The following is an 18125-nucleotide window of genomic DNA, read 5'->3' as shown; positions in this document are numbered from 1 at the left end:
AGCTGGCTGGAAGACATCTTGGAGTGGGGCAGAACCTAGCACTGTGGTGTCATCAGTCAGCTGCCCCAGGCCCAGAGAGGACTGGTGGGATCAGTTTGGGCTGAGTCACACCCCTGGTTGGGACCCAACAGCCAGGGATGAAACTGTCTTGACTGTGTGACATCTGCCACAGCACAGCCTAAGTTGCTGAAGGCACTTGCCAGCTGACTGGCTCAGAGAAGAGTGGTTAGCTCACAGCCCCTGCATGTACCTCAGATAACAGCAAACTGGAAAAGGCAGCAAGCCCCCACCCAGCACACTTCAGAAAAACCATAGACAATATGGAAAGTGTCTGAAAGCTGCACCACACATCTGTCTGAAAGAAACCAGAAACATGACAAAAGAAAAAAATAAGAGAAAACCTCCAGCTGCGGACCCTGGGAAAATAAGCCCAGAAGAGGTAAATGTAGAAGAGAATCAGGGCAGCAATCATGCAATATTAGCCACAACATCAGCAGACATAATGAAATACCTTCATGACCTCATAGATGAACTTAAAACTGAAATTCTAATCCAAGTGAGGCAAGATATAAAAGATTAATTAAAGAAATGCTAAGCCCCTCTCAAGAAAACACAGATGGGAGAATGGAAGAACCCAGAAAAGAAAGAGAAACCTTTGGTGAAGAATATAAATAAAATCTAGAATACATGAAACATATTCAAAGAGATTACCAGGAAACTAAAACCTCCACTGAAAGATGGCAAAATGTCTTGACAGAAACTAAAGCTAGCCTTTCAAAACTTGAAGAGAGATTTACAAAGTGTGATCATGAAAGAAAAGACCTATTAAAAATAACAAGGAACCAGGAAGTAACAATTCAAAGGGTAGAAGACGACAAGAGGAACTATAACTTAAGAATAAAAAACAAGAGCAAGGAAGCAGGAGTAACCATAAATGATTTACAAACCTATTCACAGAAATAATTAAGGAAAACTTCCCAAACATAGGAAAAAGAAATGATACCCAGATAAATGAGGTATACAGAACTCCAGCCAACTACAACCAAAACAGAACCCACACATATAATCAATAATCCATAAGAAATCCATAAGAACAGAATATTAAAAAAAAAAAGAAGCCAGAAAAAAGCAGATCACCTACAAAGGAAAAATAATCGAAATTATGACAGATTTATCAACACAAAGTTTATCAAATCGAGAACAGCCTGGGGGGAAACTGTCCAAGCCCTGACTGAAAATAAACTCCAACCCAGATTGATGTACCCTAAAAAAACTGTCTCTCAAAATTAATGGGAGAAATAAGATGTGTCCAAGACAAGGAGGAACTGTGGGAGTTCATAGCCACCAATCCAATCCTACAAAAAATACAGAAGGACATTCTAGAAATAGAGAAAAAATTTCAGGAATCCATCAACAGTGGCAGAGAGGCCTCAATGAATGGGGCAGGCATGGAGAAAAGTGGACAAATAATAGTAGAAAAATAGAATAGCAGAGATGAGGCAGAGAAGGTAGGCTATATCTTTAATATAGATAGCCCTGATACACTAACAAAAAGAAACACAGGCAGAGTAGATGAGGAGGCAGGATCCATCGAGATGCTCTGAATTGGAAATATTCTCAACCTGAAAGAGGGTTAATAAACTGAAAGTCAAAGATAAGAAAACGATGCTCTATGTGACAGGGAACCAAAGAGAAATAGGGACAACTCTTCCAGCAGCCATAGATAGGTTGGAAAATTGTGACACAAAAGTGCAGTGTAGAACTACCCAGCTAGAAGGATGGAAAACCTTGTGGCCTTACTAAGTAAAGGAGTACAGCTCAAGATCAAGCTCAGGGGTAAAAAGGTTCAGCAACACTCAGATAGATAACAGGTTGACCCCTAATCTAAAAACTAAAGGAGCTAGTGGGACCCAAAATATACAAAGCACCCTGAGAAAGGGACAAGTGAGGAATTGCTTTAAAAAGGAAGGCAGAAGACAGTGTATCAGGATTTAAAAGCCACAGTCATCTTATTGCTCTATTCAGTTTGATTTTATTTTGTTCCAGTCTGTCTACTCATACGAGACTTGTACAGACAGCAATCCTAAAAATAGCAGGCTATACCATGGTAACTATCCTTAATTTCCTATTAACTTAAATTGAAGCCCTGTATTACTAACATTGTCTTACTATGACTGATCTTATTTGAATCTGGTTTGTTAGACTACTGTTTTACCTTGACTGATTTTATTCGAAGTTGGTATGCTTGATAATATCAAGTCTAAGAGCAGAGGCAAGTACTCTGAAGATGACAAGATGTAATAAGATACCCATTCCAGTTTATTAACTGCTTTTGAAGTCTGTCAATGTCTCCAAAGTTGTTTTATTAAACGTTATGTAATGCTACGATCAATTATAGTATGACTGATGATGTATTGAAAATAACAAGAGGAAGCACAAAACTACTGTAGATCACCTAATATTGTGGGTTTATATGCCTTTTTCATTTCATTTCATGTTTTTCTAGGAATTTGTTTTGTTGTCTTGTTATGATCTGTTTTTCCCTAAAATACAGAAAGGATAGATATACATGTACAGATTCACACACAGGGAGAATTTCTAAACAGTTATGGGAACAGATTATATAAGGCATAATGTAATGAACAGATACTCTGAAGAAGAGACACTAAGAAACCCAGTGCTAAATCTGTAGCATTATGATATAAAATCTAGCAATACTATTATTCGCTGGTCAGAGTGATATTAGTCTAGTCTCTTATGTTCAATTTCAGCATACATAAAGATAAGGACAGCTACTACAGAAAGAATGAGAGACATTATGGTAGTCATTTCACCAATGTCATGTCTTGAAGACCTAAAAAGCCTTTATCATTCTGTTATGATCAGATTCGTTTTATAATGTTCAGTATGTATTCAATGTGTGTGAAAATAGGGACAACTATTTGGAAGAAAATTAGAGACAATAACATAGTCTTTCAGTGGACTTGCTTTCAAATCCATGTTTCTTAAAATTGTTTCCTTATGATCTGTTTTGTTTTGTTATGATTAATTTTACCCTCTTTATAATACAAAAAGAATACATGATTATTAAATTAGTCCACTGATAGGTTTAACACTGCCTTAACCCAAATAGCCTAACAGAATATAAAAGGTCTCCCCCCCCAAAAAAATGCTGCTAACATCTTTTGTTCACTTGCTTCTTCTGCCTTAAGATTTTCTGTCATGAATTTTCTCTTCCATAAATTTTTCTCTTTTGTGATGCCTCTCTAACAGGCCAAGATGCCTCAGAGTTAGCCAATTATACACTGAAATCTTTAATTCTGGGTCTGATGAAGAGTTTTTGCCATTTCATAAGTAGGAAAGTCAGTAAAAGTGCATGAGAAAGGATTGTGGAGGAGAAAGAAAGTGTATACAACTCACTCTCCTATTACAAGTTCGGCTTTAAGTATTCCTCCAAAAGTTCACATTCTGAAGATACCTCAAATCCAACAATATTTGTATGTGGTATCTCTGGGTCCTGAATGTATATGAATACACAACAGTGAATTTATACCCTTTTCAATACATGGTGTAAAAGACATTGGTTATTCTAATGAATTTAGGAAAAATAATTATAGTATAACATTTCTATGAATCATTTCTTGAATAATCTGAAAACTAAGGGAAACCTTGAATGAATACTCTCTTTCACTTGTTTTCAGCTAACTTTACAAATGCAACTGAGCAATATAATATTAATTTGCTCCTATCTTTGACATTCTTGACCCTTGACATATGGATCATTATAATGAAGATCTAAATTATTCCTTGGATACTTGAAAGCTGTTTTTGTTTAAACTGCTGAGCTCACCTGGCCCTGCAGAGGTCTCCAGAAGGTGATGTTTTTGATATTAGATACTGAAAACTCCAATCTCAGATTGCTAACTGCTAACATTATAAGAAGCTCATAAAATATTATCACAAATATACAGACCACTGTTATCTTTGTAACCTACTTCACCCTTATTCTTCATCCCGTAACATCTTCCAAACTGTATCCTCACAGAAACGGATTTGAGAATTGAATCAACTATCTTCATGCTTGGTCACCCTGCAAATAACACTTTGTAGCAAAACTCACTGGCCCCTATATTCTGCTATGGGAAAAAATTAAAATTAATACTTTGTCAGAAATATCATCCATATTGCTTTCCAATTGTTCCTTATTAACACTTCTCTTCAAGCCAAGAGGGTGTATTTTTGTTTTTTTCCCAATTACTTTTTAATACCATTAAGAATTGATCATACTTCTTATGAAGCAACTATGAAAATCTGTAAAACAAAATCCATACCATATTCTGTAACTTCAGAAGACTTAGAATCTAAGAAAAAAGGTGACTATCATTTCTCCATATACCTTTCCCATTCCATTTCCCACCTTGAACTACTTTTCCTGTTCTTTTTTCAGTTGTCAACAATTTATGTGTTACATATATAACTGTTTTTAACTGTAAAATTTAATGTTTTAATATAATATACATTATTTTTAAAAAGTAAATTGGTAAAACAAAGCTTTAAGCATTTATCTAGCAGTTGCAGTAATAGAAATTGCTACAAAAATAAATGGAATAGGGGCCGGAGACTTAGCTCAATGGCATAAGCACATGAGTTTGATTGCCAGTAGCAAAATGAAAAACAAAAAATTAATGGAATCACATTTTAAAGTAACTTATGTGCTAAGATTAAAAATATAACTTCTAAAGAGAATATACAACTCCCATATTTTATGTTTAATATATGTGCCATGTAAGCATAACTATCGCAATTATTAAAAGGCAAAAGGTAACTTGCCATAAATTGTAGAGTAAGTATGAAGAAAACACTTGGTGACAACCATGACAACAAGCCATGTAAAACACAGGGAATTGTTTATTAAGAATCTACACAGAATTTACCTAGATACTAAATTTCAGGATCAAATGAAGATATAGACAGAAGAATTACTTAGCAAAATTGTGCTCATGTAAAATTCACAGCAACAGATTCTATAATCTTTAAGCTTTCCTGCCTCTCACTTTCAAAGTCTGTTCATTATTACTTGTTTTCTATTGTTTCCTTCCTCTAACAGCAATCACAACTGTCAGGTATAAGACTCTCTGCTCAGTTCTGGGTTAACGTTTTGGCTGAAGATCTGCATTTTCAATACCATTTTCTTACACCTCTATTTAGTTTTTCTTTTCTTTTTTGGTTCTAGAAATTGAACTTACAACTTCGTACTTGCCAGACAGTCATTGTGCTGCTGAGCTCTATCCCCAGTCCCTCTACCTAGTTTCAAATTAAAATATAGTTCTCATAAAAATGAAGCTGCTCAAAGCCAAGGCAGGAAGCATCACAATCCCTGACTTTAAGTTATACTGCAAAGCAACTGAGTAAAATCAACATGGTACTGGAATCAAAACAGAGCCAAAGATCAGTGGAATAGATTAGCAGATACAACCAAAACTACAAACACACTCAACCACCTCATCTTTGATAAAGGGGCCAAACATGTTCACTGGAAGAACAACAGTCTCTTTAATAAATGGTGTTGGAAAAACTGGCTCTCCATATGCTGAAAACTAAAACTAGACCCATGCCTATCACCATGTACTAAAATAAAATCTAAATGGATCAAAGATCTAAATATTAAAACAGAAACACTAAATCTATTGGAAGACAAATTGGGTAAAAACCTTTAAGACATAGGAGTAGGTATAGAATTCATGAACAGGACTCAAACCGCATGGGAAATACTTCCCAGAGTCAGTAATTGGGATCACGTCTTATTAAAAAGTTTCTACATGTCAAAAGAAATCTCCAGCATAGTGAAAAGAAAACCCACAAACTGTTCTTAGTGTACTGCCCCTTAGACAAATTGATCCGGCCTGCAGATCAATCAGTGGGGTATCCCTGGAAGCGGAACGGGGATTAAATAAAAGACATAGGGGAGACAAAGAGAGATGGAAGCAAGTCGAGATAATCCGATCAAGCCTCCGTTTATTCAGGAAGTGATCACATCTTTTATAGGCCAACGGTGGGAGGTGGGACAGGAAGAGGCTAGGGGCATGAATACAACAGGGCCATCATCACATCTGGGTATGTGACATAAGCAGGAGAGGATTATGGTTAATGTAGGCAGACGCAGTGCCCATAGGAGAGAGAGACCAGGAGGCAGCAATAGGCTGTCGCTCGGCTCCCTACAACAAAGGACTTCTGTCTAAAACATATAAAGAATTAAAAAAAAATCAGACCCCCAAAATTCAAAGACCCAATCTCCTCCCAATCTTTTTTATTCTCTCCATCCTTCACACAAATCTTCTCCTTTTCAGAAGTCAGTTAGTTCCAATTTTTCTATGTAGCATGCAAAAGACATGGCATTAGCCACAATGTCCTCAAGGTAATTGCATGTACCACTTCTTATCCTTCTACAGCTATTCTTTCCACAACTCACTGATAACAAAGAATACATAAAGAAGCTGTAATGAATGTTTGTAAGCCTGCATGGCGTACTTAGCCCACTGCTTGGAATTAATACTATAAATATTAATTAAATTACTGAAGCTGAATAGAGTAGCATTGTTGATGAATAAAAGTACACATTCCAGAAGGCGTTGAATGATTCTAGAAAGTCATGACAAAAAGAGGTATTAATTCCAAGCAACAGAAGTTAGAAGTTATATCAAAGTTTGTAAGCAACTATTAAAAACAATAAAAATGAAACTACTTCTGTGTTAAGTAGCAGTTAAATACAAATGCACTTGAGTTTAAAAAAGAAAGATCAATCATAGAAATATAAAGGAAAAATAATTCCAGTAATGTAAGTGGGAAAAATCCCAGAATTTATATATTCAGCTTTGAAATAATTATTAAAATACAGATAATGCAAATTCAGTTATTAAGAACTCTCCACATTTAAAAAAATAAGAACTCTCCATATTATGGAAGGCTAGACTTAATAAACATAAAAGATTTTCACAGCTACACCAGAATCTCAAGTTGTATAGGCTTAATTGTGTTTTCTGCTTTTCATGTAACATCCGGAAATACAGCGTTTCCAACAAATTCCAGATGTTTTTAAAATATAAATCAGAACTCATTTCCTTCATCTTCCATACTTAGTTCCCCAAAACTGTCCAAAATTAAGACCTGAATTTGTTATCTGATTTCTTCAATAAGTAAACTTGCAATCATTAATTTTAGCTGGACTCATATCGATTAGCATTTATTTGCATAGAATTTGTCTAGCTCTACTAGAATATGAATTCTGCTTGAGTTTGTACATATATAACGACATAAAAATTAGTGTATGACAGATTTCTAAGGGTCTCAAAACATTTCTTGACATCACAAGTTTCGTATGAATCTTAAATCTAGGCAAGTGGTGGTTAATCTATGTTATGTATGCTGCAGCACGTCATCTGTGTTACTGAAAACACCACAAGGTTTCCCATCATTGATCTAGACCAATGGTACAGGTCACTGCATTCCTCCAAAACTATAGTTGAAGTAATGGACACAATTAACAAGACCACCAAGCATGTATATGAGAAAAATGGTCAGTATATTAAATGAAAATATATTATTGTAGATTAGCATTTGCATAAATGCTCTTTAAATTTCTTTGCAATTGTAAAATACAGATTATTTGTTAGAACAAAATCTTGCATTTAGTTCTGTTATCAGAAAGCCAGAATCACTTTTTGATGATACTGGCTTAAAAGTTTGGAAATAAGTCTATCTCTTTTTAAAAAAAAGAAGTAAACAGATAAAAGATTCTAAAATGATTAAAGAACATTATTGGTTTATCTCTGAAGTGCAAAGTTCTGCAAAATTTCTCTATTTTCTTCATTCTGGTAGAAGAATTCAGCAAGAAAGAAAATGTAAAATATGATTTGAAAGAAGTTATGTGGCTATGTGGTAAAAAAATTATTTTAAATAGAATTTGAAAAAATTTCAAATAGAACTGCTAACAAGTGAGAAATTACAAGAACATATCTAATTGATAATCTAGTACATTTTTAATGAAAACTTTAAGAAAGGAAGAGACAGATTAATCAGGGTAACTTCATACTTTATTCAAATTTTTAAAAAATAAACATTAGTTTATATGGTAAATATATTCTAATACCACATTAATACTGATGTAGGCATACCTCTAAGATAACAAAAATGTAGGAAAACTGACAGCAAGATTGTACAGTATGGATCTTCTACTAGAAAACACAATTATATAGCTGGTTATGAATCAGAAAAGCTCTGAGAGCTCCAAAGTCTATGCTAGAAACTATACTACATGGATGAGGTAGGAGATAAAATAAAGAAGTACAATTATCATTGTATCTAAGTGTCCCACCAAAGCCTCATATACTCGTAGTTGAGACTTTTCAGAGGTGGCTTAATCTACAATGTGTGAATATGAATAAATGGTATGTGATAAATGTATCAGCCCTCTGATTAGCACAAGTCTGAGTGAGGATAACTGGAAAGCCCATCCTGAGTGTGGGGAACACCAAACAAAAGGCTTGTGGCCTGAATGGAATAAAAGGGGAACAAAGAAGCAAGGCTTACTTCTGCTTTTTTCAGGGGCCCACCAGTCTTCACCTTCAACTTAGTTTCTGTTTCCTGGCTTCCTTTCATTACAAACTCTTTGGCCTCCTGATAGGAACTTGAGGTGGGGGTAAGGGTACTGCAAGAGAATAAGGTGTAGCAAAATCTGGCTGGGGAAGTGCTGCCGTGTTAATTACAACAAGCTGGACACATGCACAGAACAGCCCCCAAAACCTTGCACATGGGCCTCTCACAAGAACATGCAGGAGTTTTCAATTGGATGCTCTTCAGCTTGATGTCAGCCTGAGCCTTCAGAGCCCAGCACCACCTTGTAGGACCATTATGTAGAAGTTTTCACAGGTCTTAAGATTTAGACAACATAAAAACACACTTGGATGCCTTGAAGACTGATGTAATAGGTTTGCACGATAGCTCACACTGTGTTTTCCAGATGCAGCATGTACTTTTTAATCTTTGTTCTTACCTTCTTTTTCTCTTTACTGTCCCAAGCTTACTGAGCAAAGTTGGTTTCTGTCTCTTTACTTTTACTTTCTTAAATAAACTTTGCCTCTGTTTTTTGGTTGTTTCATTCAATTCTTTTTTGCCTTTGAATGTGTGTAATCTTCCTGATTCAGCCTCCTAAAGATGGGCGTTACAGGCATGTGTCATCACACTGAGCTATACAATCGGCTCTGTGTTGAAGACAAGAAGAACGTGGAATCCAATTCTGGAGAGGCAAGCACCCCAAGCTCAGTAGCACACTGCTGGAAAGTCACTTTTTAGAAACAAATTACCAGATAAAAGTACTACCCTGAGATTTTTGGCCCTCAATTTCTGCCTGGTGTGCAGACAACCCTTTTTAAGTCTTCCCATCTGATTCTGCAGATGGAGAGTTTATCCTTTCAAAAGCTCGTAAAACTCAGCTGAGAGAACCTCCATGACCAGCGAGTTCCTCTCAGGAGGAAAAAGAAAACAAAGTGAGAAACTAGTCAAAAATGGTGCTTCTGTTTTACCATACACAGATCTCATTGGGGAACAGGTATAACTACCATATTTAAACACACAGGAACAGCTACTATTATTATCCTTGTAGCAGGAACAACTAATACCCTCATTAGGTGTTGAAGAAAAAGACCATAGTTTTTGCTGTTAACAACCTCAACAGTCAATACAATAGCTGTAAAACATACAAAAGAGTCAAAACAGTCTTGCATGTACTTGTTTATCATAGGTAGGGAAGAGAGAAAATCAGAGAAATGGGGTGAGCTCAGTGAGTGCCTGGAAACAACCATGACTAGCTAAGAGGAAGACAAAAGGCACTTGTGGATTCAGTGACATTTTGTAGCATGCATAGGGACAAGAAACAGAGCCAAAGTCTTCTCCCAAGTCTTCTCCTTATCTCTCTATAAGTCAAAACGTCTTCATTTATAAATGCAATGAGAAGAACAAACTGGTTAAAATTAGAGAACAATCTGAATAGCACTGAGAGTGTGCTTTAATTTTGTTTTTTAGTTGCATGATTTTTTCCTCCTTATTCCTTTCTTCTTTCTTTTCCTTTTTGTATACATGAAAAGGAAAATAAAGATTAACCACAGTATCTTAGTGCTTTCACAGGTACATCAGAGTAAGCCTCCTCAAATATTGTTGATAAACATTAAAGCAATCATTACTTTAGTAGATTATAGCTTACCTCAATCTCCATTTACATTCACTCACTTTTTATCTTTTCTTTAGCCACAAATACTTTCTCTCAAAACTCCCTTCTATCATCTCTTCACTCTAGTTATAAGTTTGGCCCACTTTCTTTTTCTTCTTTCCTACTCTCAGGTCTACTCCCTTTTCTACAATCTATTTTCTTCCTCTCATCCTTTACATACCAACTTACCCATCAGCAGTAATACACCAGTTTTTGCAAATAACTGAAAATCAAATTTTAAATTAAGTGATTGATTCCTGATTGGCCACAGGATGCTGATATAATCAGCAGTGCTTCCTTCCAAATAGATCTCTAAAACAGAAAAACAGAATTTTCTACTCTAATTGATCCCATACTTCACCACGAAAAAAAAAAAAAAAAAAAAAACAAAACAGAAACTTGAGAAAACAAGAAAATAAGATGCTTCTAGACATTCTCAAGTGCCCCAAAGCTAGTCACCTGGAAAATGACATGGAAGAAGGAACCAAACCAAATGATTAAAACATTTGAAGGCACAAAAGATGGAACGAATGAAAAGGTCCACTGGCTGTCCAGTATTATGGATTACACCCAGATATCTCCCAAAATCCTTGAGTGTTTATACATAGGTTTTTTGAGAAGTGACTTGTTCATGGACGGTGACTGGATCATGGATGTACAATATTGGATTAGTCCTCTGATGGACTTACAGATGGTTGCAATGTTGAGAAGTAAAATCTGATGGGAGGAGGTGGCTCCCCATGACTATAGTCTTGAGAACACCTAGATATTACTCCTCCCTTCAGTACTTGTTGTTTCCAGCCCAACATGCCATGAATTTCTCTGCTGTGCCACTCTCCTTGGAGGCAACCAATTATAGAGAAAACTCTCTACACAGGCCAAAATAAGACTTTCCTCTTTGAGTATGTTCTCTCAGTAATGAAAAAGTAACTGAAAAAAAAAGTAACTAAGACATCCAGCAAGCTCAAAAATGAAATAAAAAGAAACTTACTTGATAAAATGGAAGACACAAACAAAAAATTGGTTAAACCCATCAGATGATACAAAATATAAATGACTAACATGAGCAACAGCAGTCAATATAAGGACTAAGCATTAGAACTAGAAGACAAGGTTGTTGCTGCTGATTATTAACTCAGGAATGTCTTTTAAAAAAAACAGAGAGAGACCATAAAAAGAGAATCAAAGAGTGGATACAAACTAACATAACTGTGTGTAAAAATTCAGAGTATAGCTGTTATGCTTTGTGTCTAGAACCTCCAAAGTCTCTTTCATAAGCCTCTTATTACTCCACAGCTTCATGCAGTCATACGAGATTTTTGGAGGCGGCTACATCCTGAGTGTAAGTGTATGATTGATTCATGTGTGAAGCTGGCATCCAGCAAACTAGGATTAAGGGAAGGTGACTGCTAGATCAGTTCACTGATTGGATAGGCATCACTCTCATCTCAGTAAAATGGATGCAATATAAGGAACAGAAAGAGGCCTGTCTCCTTCTCACATGTTTTTGCTCTGCCACAGCCAGGAATTACTGCCCCTCTACCCTCTGTCACTTTGCCTCAGAGCCAGTCGATTATGGACTGAAATGTCTACAAAATGTAGGCTAGATAAACTTTTCCTCCCCTAACTTAGCTGTTGGAGATTTTGTCTCAGCAATGAGCAAAGTAACTAAGATAACAGCAAAAAGAGTATTCAGCAAAATCTTGACAGGATGACAGGAAACTTTCAAAGTAAATAAGATATAGAGTCATGGTCAGAAAAGACCTTTTCTATAACACATGATAGTTAAAATAACAGAAGTCCAGCACAAAGAACTTATAGAAGCAATAAAAGAAATACCATAGTTCACAATTCAAACACTGGAATGCTTGGAGTGGAATTTCTCAGGCCTTTCATTAAACTTTCAACTCAAAATATATCCTGGAAAATGACCTATCCTATCTGATATAGAAATAAAGACACAAAAAAGAACCTCAAGAAATTGTGAATATCAAGTCAACACAGCCAAAAAAAACAAAACAAAAAAAAAACAAAAAACCACTCAAATTCCACACAAAACAAATAAGCCACCACCACCAAAGAGTTGATTAGTTAAGGAAAAGGAAAACGTAATGAAATCAACAACAGAAAAACACAATGACAGGATACCTTAAATGTTGTAATTCTCAAGGAAAATAATTCTAACTCTCTAAACAAAAGGCATAGAAAGGTAAATTGATTCCAACAAAAGCCAACTGTATGCTGCGTACCAGAGACACCTGTCATCTCTAACAAAATACATACACTGGGGACTGGGGATTTAGTTCAGTGGCATAAGCGGCTGCCTTGCAAGCTCATGAGTTCAATCCCCGGTACCAATAAAAAAATAAAAATAAAAAATGCAAATACATACATACACTGAAGAATAATGGAAGGAAAACATTCCATGCAGCAATACTTGGAAAGAAAGCAGAAGTAGCTACCCTGTCTTCATAGATGAGACAAAGAAAAGTGGCTCAATACCAGTAAAGGGAATAATTGAACAGAAAGATAATTGTAAATATATACACACCAGATGCTGATGCATCAAACTTGATGAAACAAACATTACAGAACATATATACCAGGTAACAATCAACACACTCAAATTGCAGAGAACAATATATCATTACCACAAATAACCAGACCAAAAAAATCCGCAAAAGAAGTATCAGAGTAGAAATAGATCTTCGAAATATTAGAGTAGAAATAGATCTTGGAACAAATAGACTTAATAGATACATCGAGCATCCCATTTTAAAAAATTCTTTTTTTCAGCAGCACCTGACATTTCTTTCAAAATAGATGATACATTAGGCCTTATAGTACACTTAAATAAACATGTGAGAACTGAAATAATATCATGCATATTTTCAGATCATAGCACAATGAAAACAGAAATCAGTGGCAAAAAATAATTAACAAAACTATGTAAACATAGTTTTGGGCATTAAATAATGCACTCTTTTTTTGTCTTTTTCTTTTTTATCAGTACCAGGATCGATCTTATGACCACACACTTGCAAGGCAGACACTTATGCCACTGAGCTAAATCCCTAGCCCCAAATAATGCACTCATAAGTAATCAGTAAGTTACAAAAGAAATTTGAAAGTTCATGGAATCAAATGATGTTGGAAGCAAAACATGGTAGAAGCTACAGGACACAATTAAAGCAATCATAGCAGTAAAATTATAGCTGTGAATTCCCACATTAAAAAATAGTGATCCAAAATAAATAATCTAATGATATAACTCAAAGTCCTATAAAACAAACACTCAAAACACTCCAAAACCAAAACTTGTATAAGAAAGTTAATTATACAGAACAGAGGAGAAATTAATGTGATATAAACTAATAATATGACAAAGGATACATAAATCAAAAAATTGGTTCTTGGGGGATAAATAAAATTGTTATCTCCTTATCAAACTTATTAAAAGACAAAAGATCCACATCAATGCAATTAGTAAAGAAAAAGGAAAAATGACAATGGTTATTGTCCCAAACCACATGGTAATACAAAACTACTTGGAAGACCTATATTCCAATACATTGGAGAATCTAGACGAAATGCATAAAGTGATCCCAAGATGGCTAATTAGAAACAGGGGAGGTTCTTGGAGATTCTTGAAAAATATTTAGTAAAAAAATATACCCCACAGGAGACGCAATCACAACTAGAACTAGCAAATTAATCTCAATCAAAAACCATCAAGATCAAGACAAATAGTACCACTGCTATTCTGTATCTTTGCTTGAACCTTTTGTTGAGAAACAGACATTTTGGAAGCAATTCTAACAGCTGCAAGACAATATTATTGCAGAGGTCATATTCCCAGGATAAGCTCTTATCGCCTCCTAGCTGGAACAGAAAACTCATTTTGGGAGTAAACAGTTGTTGTGGCCCACGGCATCTATAAATGGCAAAGAGAGAAAGAAAGAGACAGAAGAGAGAGACAGAGAGACAGAAACAGAGACTGACAGAGACAGAGAGACACAGAGAAAGAGGAAGAATAAAGAAAAAGAAAGAAAGGTGCTGTCCATACTCAACAGCATTTTGTCTACCCCCAGCAAAGGAAGCCTCCTTTGCTCATTCTAGGCAGAGAAAGGTAAGCACACTGGCAGGAATGCGCAAGGGTCATATCCCTGTAAGCCCAAGGGAAGCACAGGTTGAGAGATTAAACAGTCAATCTAGAGTAAGTAGTTCCTAAAAGCCCTAAAAGATCTAATCTACAAGAAACCCCAAGCACCACTGTCTCCTTAGTCCACAGCCAGTGAAAAGGAGCTTTTGTTCAGGGGTGGCTTGAGATGAGTGCATAAATGACAGGGGTCAGCTGAGGCAGAGAACTTCTATTTATAGAAGTTCTCTGCCTCAGCTGACCCCTGTCATATATATATAATATATTACTTTATATATATAAAAAACAGGCAAAGACTCTTAAAAGGAGAACTAGACTTTGCCCAGCAGCAAGCAGAAGAAAAATGATAATGTTAGATGCTCCCCTGTCTGAGAAAACACAATCATCATGGCAACAGTTCAAAGCTGTGCCCTGATAATGCATTACCTCCTTCTTCCCAGAAGCCCTTATAGCTTCTCCCTCCCAAAAGTCCAAACTTCCTCCCTGTCAAAGCTCAGGCAGATAAAGGTTACTCAATCCCCTACACTTTCATGAAATAAATCAGCTTTCATCAGAGCCCTTCCCTTTCAGAGTCTATATCAAGCAAAAATCTGCCCTTTGTCTGCAGGCGGCCACCACAGCCTTCTTTGTGGTGACTCCTTCCATGCCCTACCTCATTAAAATCTCTTATCTAGTTGCCTTCTCTCTTTTAATATCCTGCACTGCTCTAGATGGAGTACAGAGTTCCACTCAATCAGATAGGGCACTGGGAGGTGATATATTGCTGGAGTTTTAGCTAATGTATTTCTTTTTTTCTTTTTCTGGTACCTGGGATTGAACTCATGAACTCATGTTTGCTAAGCAGACATTTATGCCACTGTGCTAAACCCCTCAGCCGTAGGCAATGTACATCACATCCTTCTCTTTCTAAATTTATACCGGTGGCTGGATCATGGAAAAGAATCAAAAAATAGGCAAGAACCATGCCTAAAGCCAGGATTATAGCAAGGAAGTACACCACCACTTCCAAGAAATTCATAGCCTTCACACTTCCAGGCAGGCACATAAGCACCTTGGAAGCATGGGAAAAATCAATGTGGCTGCCTGCAAGTGGGCTAACACTATGCCAGAATGGGAAACTATATGTATACTTTGGCTATATGGCATGATAACATGGCATGATAACAATTGGGAGGCTGCTTATCTGTTTTACTGCCTGTATGTCTATTCTTTCACTCCAATTCATCATCTTTTGGTTTTATCGTTCATTTTAAAAATTTTTCCTTGCATCCTCATTTTTGCCTTTTGTATAAATATTTTATTTTTTTACTTTTTTAAACTTTTAAAAAATTATCACTTTTTCTTTTTTAACTTTTTGTTGTGCTTTCTTGGTCTTCACTTTACTTAAACTTCTTTCTCTTGTATTCTATATTTACTCTTTCTTTTCTTACCTATCCTCTGTTTTCCATCACCTCCTCTCCTGGGTATAAACTCCTTCATTTGGTCCCAGAGCTCTGCTTCTGATCAGGTGAAGTGAAGGGTGGTCCAGCATGCAGCTGGAGTCTGGCATGGAGCTCTGTCATATCTCAAGAAGCTGTTCCCAGTGTGACTGGGATTGAACTGAATGAACAGTCTTGGCTATGTAGCTGTGTTCCAGAATCCACAATTAACCAAGTTGGTTCACCCAAAGAATACAAAATATTTCAAAATACAGTTAAGCATTGTAACACTCAGCAAGAACAACAAATTTAGCAACATAAACAACAAACAACCTTCTAGTACTCAGAAGGTTGAAGTATGAGGATCATCACAGGTTTGAAGACAACATGAATTAATAGTGAATTCAAGCTTTGCTTAAATTACATAAGAACCTATCTCAAAAAATAATTAATTAATTACTTCTGAAACTGGAAAACAGATCACACAGATTAGGAACAGAAGTGCATCAACAGGTTGATGCACCATACTCAATGCGCATAACCCATATGTGTTTAGGAACATGGTAGCAGATCTCATTAATTTGTACAATTAATATGTGCTATTATAATAAAAGTGAGGTAAGCACAAGTAAGTGAATTAAAACTAAAAAAAAAATCAATTAGACAAATAGTTCTTCAGCAAGATAAAGAAAATGGGCAAATCCTTAAGGAGGTTAGAGAAAAGAGAAAGAGACTATGATAAAACCAGAGATGATAAAAAAGATACTGCAATTTAAACAACAGAAATAAAATAGGTCAGTAGAGATTATTATGAATAACCATTAGAGATTATTATGAATATTATGAAAAATTGGCTACATTTAAAAACATATACATTCACCATTTTAAGTCATTAGTAAGGAATATAGCAATGTAATAATCAGCATCGAGACAGACTCATTCAATAAAAAGCATACCATCAAAGAAAACTCAGGGTCATATTGCTCCAAGCTGAAACATTTAAAGAAAAACTAATGCAACATGCCTTAAATTATTAGAAAACAGAAAATGACAGAATTCTTCCAAACACCTTTCTCTATGAGTACCTCTGTTATAGGCAGCTGAGTTAGTTTAAAATACTATATGCAATGAGAGTAGGCAAAGTCCTCCAAGGAGCCAATGCAGAAGTCCAGATATCTTGTAACTAGGAGGGGACAAACACCTCCTTAATGGGCCAGACTTCAAGACAAAAGATCAAACAAATCTAGGACTGATTCTCTAAATAGTTCCCTATCACCCTGAGGAAGTTAGGAGTAACCATTCCAACCCTCTAGAGAAGAGGAATTGCTCTCTAAGAATGCCTGAATTCTAAGTGACTTTTTCCCCATTAGTCCCCAATTTAATCAATTTTACCTGAATTATTATCTTACTGGCTAACCAGAGTTCTGTCTTACGTATGCCCAACTGCCTTGTGAGTTCCCAGTTTTCCTCACCTTGAACCAACTCACCCCATGATTTTACTCTATACCCTAGACAGTGAATCTGCACCATCCTGAGCTCTGGGTAGACTTTAAAAACATGTCTTCTGGAGTTCAAGGACCCACCCAGAGCCCAGCCACATTAGGCTGTGCTTGGCAGGTTTCAGGCCTACCCAGCACATGCCCAGTGACTTCTTACCAACCAGGAAGCTCAGTGGAGGCAAAGGTAAATTTGGGTGATGCTCAGCCCCGGGAGACTTTTAAGATCATCTCTTCTAAAACTCAAGGACCCATCGAGAGCCCAGGCACACTAGACTAGCCTTGGGAGGTTTTGTGGACCAATTATATGAAGCCCAGGGACCTTCTTCAATTACAGGATTTGAGTGTAGGTGAAGTGAGTTCCAAGGCCATTGGTTTTTGTCCTGGGGGAGCTTCAACCCATCATCCACAGTGGTTAGGTACCTTTTCAGCTAGCTGAAACACTGAAGGTGGCACTGGAGGGCCTGCGGGCCTAACTGGACAGGCTAAGCAAGTTACATTCAATCCCAGGAGCTAGGGCATGGGGGATGATTTCCAAACCATCCAGGGGAAAAACTGAAACAACACTTGAAGCATAGAAATATAGGAAAATGACAAAGTGAAACACCAAAATGCAATCTCAAACCTCCAGCCCATCCCAAGAAACTTTAGGAGCTATGTTTCTAGAAGAAAATATATGCGACACACCTGAAATAACTGAAAAAATAACAACTGAAATAAAGAAGCAACTGCAGGAAGCTTTAAAGGAATTAAAGCTAGAAGTAATCTTCCAGGTAAAAGAAGAAATGATA

The 18125-nt window shown here is 36.3% G+C and overlaps 1 protein-coding gene across 15 annotated transcripts in view; it reads right to left on the bottom strand.

Moving 5' to 3' along the window:
• LOC134475110 (histone demethylase UTY-like) overlaps positions 1–18125 on the bottom strand; it is a 322941-nt gene that overhangs the window by 34768 nt on the left and 270048 nt on the right. The window contains exon 28 of one of the 15 annotated variants that reach the window (XR_010046060.1): positions 15851–16045. The exons of the other annotated variants lie outside the window; for them this stretch is intronic. The gene's annotated coding sequence lies outside the window, so the exon portion shown is untranslated. The remainder of the gene's footprint in view (positions 1–15850; positions 16046–18125) is intronic. 15 annotated transcript variants of the gene reach the window in all.

The sequence above is a fragment of the Cavia porcellus genome, unplaced genomic scaffold, assembly GCF_034190915.1.
Source record: "Cavia porcellus strain 051 isolate PalLab524CR breed Dunkin Hartley unplaced genomic scaffold, mCavPor4.1 scaffold_61, whole genome shotgun sequence".
NCBI lineage: Eukaryota > Metazoa > Chordata > Mammalia > Rodentia > Caviidae > Cavia > Cavia porcellus.
The sequence above is the reverse complement of the archived record's forward strand: the minus strand, read 5'-3'. Positions and strand labels throughout refer to the sequence as shown.